Source organism: Peromyscus californicus, unplaced genomic scaffold (assembly GCF_007827085.1).
Source record: "Peromyscus californicus insignis strain IS unplaced genomic scaffold, ASM782708v3 Scaffold_5__1_contigs__length_169319896, whole genome shotgun sequence".
Taxonomy (NCBI): domain Eukaryota; kingdom Metazoa; phylum Chordata; class Mammalia; order Rodentia; family Cricetidae; genus Peromyscus; species Peromyscus californicus.
The window spans coordinates 142,084,778-142,090,777 of NW_026294573.1; the positions used below are offsets into that span (position 1 = coordinate 142,084,778).

Here is a 6,000-nt window from a genome sequence, read left to right on the forward strand (position 1 = left end):
TATGTACTCACTCATAAGTGGATTCTAGATATAAAGCAAAGAACAATCAGACTGCAACCCACAGAGCCAGGGAGGCTATAGAACAGGGGAGACCCTAGGATGACTGTGGCTTATAATAAGTTTTGGTTTTACTCAATTACTGGGCAAGCCTCAATCAAACATTTCACTATTAGGATAAGAATTTATACTGTATCAAGCTGATAATAGAAAAATAAATAAATTTTAAAAAAATAAATAAATAATAATAATTTTAATTAAAAAAAACTCACAAGAGCACCCAGCAGTTTGGATTTTAATTGATTGCAAATATAGTTAAGTTGATAACCAAGACTGGTCATCACAATAGAAAAGGATAAATAACACTAAATATCTTTCACAAAAGTCGTACAAAACCTACCACTGTAGATGTTTCTTAAAATATATACATGCACATGTGTAAAAAGAGTTAAAATGAACTTACCTTATTATGAGGTATTAATGCTCCTACTAGATACCATAGGCTAACAATAAGCCCTGTGTCAGGAAAAGGTTACCTCTTGGAGTTGTTAGCCACTGAGATCACATAGTGCCAAACATCATAGGCTATTGTCTATTGGTGAAATTATTAAGGCGGTGCTCTTGGTTACTATGGTGGTTTGAATGAGAATGACCCCATAGATTCATTTGTTTAAATACTTGTTTCCTTGGTCGAATACTTGGTCAAACTCTTAGGAAAGATTAGAAGGATGGCCTTATTGGAGGAGATGTGTCACTGCGGGCGACTTTGAGGTTTCAAAAATCTTGCTCCATTCTCAATGTCTCTATGGCTCCTGCTTGCAAATCAAGATGTGAACTCTCAGTCATTCTTACCACCATGCCTTTACCACCATCATGGCCTCTAACCCCCAGAAACCATAAGCCCAATGCTTTCTTTTGTAAGCTGCCTTGGTCATGGTGCTTTCTCATAGCAATAGAAAAATAACTTAAGACAGTTAGCCTCTGGAACTTGACAGTAAAATCATATTCCTGAAGATCCCTCATACTTGAGTCATAGAACATGGAGAAATCAAGCTTGTACAAAGAATCTAGAGGCTTCATCCCTACTTTCATGGTGCTAGAAAGTGCTATGCATGTTACTGAAAGAGAAAAGCAATCCTTAATCTTACACAGACATGAGCCTTCAAACTCCAATAATGACTGGCCAGGAAAGATATTCCCACCGGTGCAGTAGTGGCACAATGTTATGGGAATGACCAACCATTCTGTGATTGGATCTACAGCCCTTCCCATGGAATTGCAACCCTGTCTGTCATGATTATTAGTATAAGAACATGTGGTCACAAGCACTAGGGGGAACCCTGCTATTATTCTGCTGCATGGACATGCATTAAATCCACTCACAATGACTTGCCATTATACCTATAGACCAATGCATCTCTCGACTATTGTCAGATAGGCTTCTATATTCAGTTGATGTTAATTAATAGACCTATGCTGGTCAGCATGCAGAGAATGGTAGACTGTAGAGTGTTCAGCCCTAAATGAGAAATCGACATCACACCACCTTCTCTGAAGGCTCAGAAATCATTTCAGAAGAGGGGAGTAGAAAGATTTTAAGAACCAGAGGAAGTGGGTAACTACAAAGAAACAGTACTTTGGAGCTAGAGCTGGGCAGATGTACATATGAACTGATAGCTGTAGTTATAACATGCACAGGACCTTTGCAAACCCAAGCCAAACCAAATCCTAGCAAGGAGAGGGGAGATGATGAAGATCTACTGCTAGCTGAGGAGCTATTGACAATTGATTGCTGCTAGAAGATGGAGTGTGAGCTTTCTTTAACAGTTTAACCCCTGGTAGAGCAACATATTCCAGAGGAAGGTCACACATCCAAGAGTAATATGGGCAGCATAGTTTTGACTTGATAGGATTTTTTTAAGATAAAATTTTGAGTGGGTGGGGATCTAGGAGGTACTGAAGAGGAAGGTGAATATAATCTAACTATACCATGAAACTCTCAAATAACTAACAAAATGAGAAAAATAAATAAAAAACATTGATTTTCCCCTATAGTTATCAAACTATTCAAGTGAATTCATTATTGTTTTTTAATGTATCTTAGAAGTTCTGAGGGAGTATAATATGACCTTGTACATTTAACCTGAATATTTTCTGTTAAATTTTAACATAGGAATGCTGAAGTATTCCTAAATAAAAGCTTGAAAATTCTGTGAGTCATTCCCCTGGGTTGCTTTTCTTAAAAATGTGTATGAGTATTTTGCTTACATGAATATATGTCCACCAGGTACATGCCCCTTGTGCCTGGGAAGTCCAGAAAGGGTGTTGAATTCCCTAGAACTGGAGTTACCAATAGTTGAGAGCTGCCTTGTGGGTGCTAAGAATCAAACCTGGGTCCTCTAGAAGAACAGTGAGTGTTCTTAACCACTGAGCAATCTCTACAACCACCAACCTGACTTTTCCTTCCTTCCTTCCTTCCTTCCTTCCTTCCTTCCTTCCTTCCTTCCTTCCTTTCCCTTTCTTTCTTTCTTTCTTTCTTTCTTTCTTTCTTTCTTTCTTTCTTTCTTTCTTTCTTTCTTTCTTTCTTTCTTTCTTTCTTCCTCTAAGCCCTTGTCTCACATGTATGGAACAACTCCATAGAATCTTTCTTTTCATATTGATTGTACACAGTTCTTATTACTCAGAAAGGTCCTCAGCACCCATTACATAGTATAGTAATTTGTGGTAGTGGCAGTTAAGAGGTTTATGTACATGAATTGGGTCCAAGCCTTGAAGGCACCTGGCCACTACAAATCAGCATCTTATCTTAGCTCTTTGTGGAAGATGTGTTTTAGAGAGGAATCGGTATTTGAGTGATATTACAAGTGTAGATGGTCTTAGAAGTACATCTCTGAATAAAAAGGAGCTACTTGATCTTTTTGTTATTGTGCTCTACTTCTCCAAGTCCTTTGTCCTGCTTCACTTTTAATTTGTCATCTAACACTGGGATAATAATGCTTTATCTCTGCTCTTCTATGAATACAGAATGCTTTTGTGTGTGTGTGTGTGTGTTTGTGTTTCAATCACGGCACATTTGGACTAGGCTCTAGTTTTAGTTTTGTACATTCCTACCAATCAGTCATCTTTCACAGTGTCCTTAAGTGACTTTAGATTTAAAAGCTTTTGATTTACCAATGATATAGCAGTGGTTACACCATTTCACAAAGATAACAAATGTGAACACTGTGTAAACTACTAGGGACTCTCTAGATCTTGTGCCAAATTTTCAAACACCGTGAGACAGCATTGGAAGACATCCAGTGAGAGGTTTTAGTTTGGAGCACTGAGTCCCAGGGTTGTTTTTCAGAATCACTATGGTAAGCAGAGGTTGATAAGGGCTAAAGAGAGTAGATGAGTAAAACAAACATCTTCAAAACAAAAACAGCCATGACATTTTGTGAGTAGTCATTTAAATGGCAATTAGCTGTCCCTGAGAGGAGCTGGCTTTCAAAGAACAGGTCCCTCTAGGTCTGACTGCAGGATGGAAGGAGTCGTCTTTAGTCACTTCTCAAAGAGCAGTTTCTACCAACAATCTGCCCATTGAAACATCCAGTACACCCACAAAGGAACAGCATATTTAAGACTCAGCTCTACTTACACAAGGAGTTAGAATTAGCTACTTCTATGCGTGTTAATTGATCAGACTAGACTGTGAGTACTGCAGCAGGGACTGAGTACACCTCTATGAAATGCTTCTGCCAATACTAAGGCTGTATGTCCTGCCCACTCACTGGCCCTCAACTCTTTCCTGAACAAATGGTGGACTGCATGAACTGAGAATAGAGTATCAAAGCAGCATACTTCATGCTCATGCTCTTCATTTCTGAGGATCAGGTTAAAATAATATGAGATTAACTCAGCTACACAATGTGGGTTATTCTGGTTGCATGAGTGCTATAGGTGTTGGGTACTTAGGTTGTCATTTTCTATTAACTTCTAAAGGCCCCACTACCACCATATAAGCCAAAGTCCCTGGGAGAGATCCCTGTGCTTGCTTTTTCTAATCATTACCCAGAATCTTACTTCATGCCCTTTGGTTCACATTTCTTGATTCCACCTCTCCTTGGCCCCTGGTTATCACTTTTCTACTCACTGCTGCTATGAGTTAGACTTTTTAGTTTTCAAGTATAAATCATGCATATGTTGTCTTCCTAAAGCTGCCTAACTGCACATCGCATAATGTCCTTCAGTTTTGTTGATGTTGTACCAAATAGTAGAATGTCCCATTAGTGACCCAACAATATTCCATTTCATGTATGGACCACATTTCCCTTAATTAGCCATCAGTGGAAACTTAAACATTTCCGTACCTTGGATATGGTGAGTAACACTGTAGTGAATGTGAGAATACATATGCCCAAAAGTGGCATTGCTATGTCATATAGTAGGTACATTTTCAACTCTTGAAGAATTCCTGTGTTGTTATCCATATAGATATGCTTATTGTGAATGCATTGTTTACGTTCATATCAATGGTATGCAGGGCCTCTTTCCTCCACATTCTCCAATGTCTGTTATCTCTTACCTTTTTAAAATAGAAATGATTCTCATAGGTATACTATAATATCTCATTGCAATTTGAAACTTATTTCTCTAGTGGCTAATGGTGTTGATCAGTATTTCAGATATCTATTGGCAATCTCTGTATCTTCTTCAGAGAAATATCTGTTCAGGTGCTTTGCCAGGTTTTAAGGTATTTTGAGATTGAATCATATAAATTCTGATAAATATTCGGTTTTAACCCTTTCTCAAATATGTGGTTTATAAATATTTTCTCCTATCCTGTAGGTTACTATTCTACTTTCATTTCTGTTTCTATGATAAAATACCCTAAGATGGAGAAGGAGAAGGAGAGAGAGAGGGAGAAGGAAAAGGAAGAGAAGAAGGAGAAGGAGAAGGAAGGAAGAGGAGGAGGAGGAGGAGGAGGAGGAGGAGGAGGAGGAGGAGGAGGAGGAGAGAGAAGAAGAAGAAGAAGAAGAAGAAGAAGAAGAAGAAGAAGAAGAAGAAGAAGAAGAAGAAGAAGAAGAAAGAAGAGCCCTAATGGGATGGAGAAATGGGTCAGTGGTTAAGAGCATTTGTTGCTCTTGCAGAGGACACAAGTTCTGCCCTTAGCACCATGTTGGTGGTTCACAACCACCTGCAACTCCGCTCCATGATATCCAATGCTCTATTCTGGCTTCTCTGGGCACCTACACATATACAAATACAGAAAATAACCTAAATCCTTCTTATTTTTTTAAACATAAGGTTTATTCTAGCTTAAGATTCTAGGTTACAGTTCATCATGTGGGGAAGTCATGATAGCAGGAATTTAAAACACTCACATCATAACCACAGTCAAGAGCAGAGAGAAGTGAACACAGGCACGCTCACCAGCTTGCTTAGTACTCAGCTGGACTTCTCTACTCTTACACATGCCCGTGACATAGGTTGGGTCTTCCTATATCAACTCACAATCAAGACAAATGCTACAGATGTGACCACAGGCCAACCTGATCTAGATAATACCTCAGTAAGACTTTTCCCAGGAGAATGTGGGTTATGTCAAGTTGACAGTTAAAACTAATTAGTGCAATTGCCCTGTCAATTGCTGGCAATTGAACCTGGAACCTCTGGACAAGCTGTCAGGGCTCTTAACCACCGAGGCATCTCTCCAGCCCTGACTGTTCCCTTTCTTAGTGGAAAGCTTTTTAACTTGCTGTAGTTCTGCTTCCTTGCATTGGTTTTTGTTGGCTATAGTGTTGGTATCATATAAAAGAAATCATTGCCAAGAAGCTCCCGTGTGTTTGCTTCTAGGAGTTCTAAGTTTCAGAACTTGCCCCAAGTCTCTAATATATTTTAAGCGGTTCTCCATGTAAGGATGTGAGACAAGGGTGCACCTTTATACTTTTACATGTGGATATTCACTTCTCATGACATAATTTATTGAAGAGACTTTCCTTTCTCCATTGTGTGTTTATAGTG

General features: G+C 38.9%; 1 protein-coding gene across 1 annotated transcript in view; it reads left to right on the plus strand.

The window, feature by feature from the left end:
• Ubxn2b (UBX domain protein 2B) overlaps nucleotides 1–4,933 on the plus strand; it is a 56,479-nt gene extending 51,546 nt beyond the window's left edge. Inside the window, exon 9 of the mRNA XM_052716036.1 lies at nucleotides 4,825–4,933. The gene's annotated coding sequence lies outside the window, so the exon portion shown is untranslated. The remainder of the gene's footprint in view (nucleotides 1–4,824) is intronic.
• Nucleotides 4,934–6,000: the final 1,067 nt, after the last annotated feature.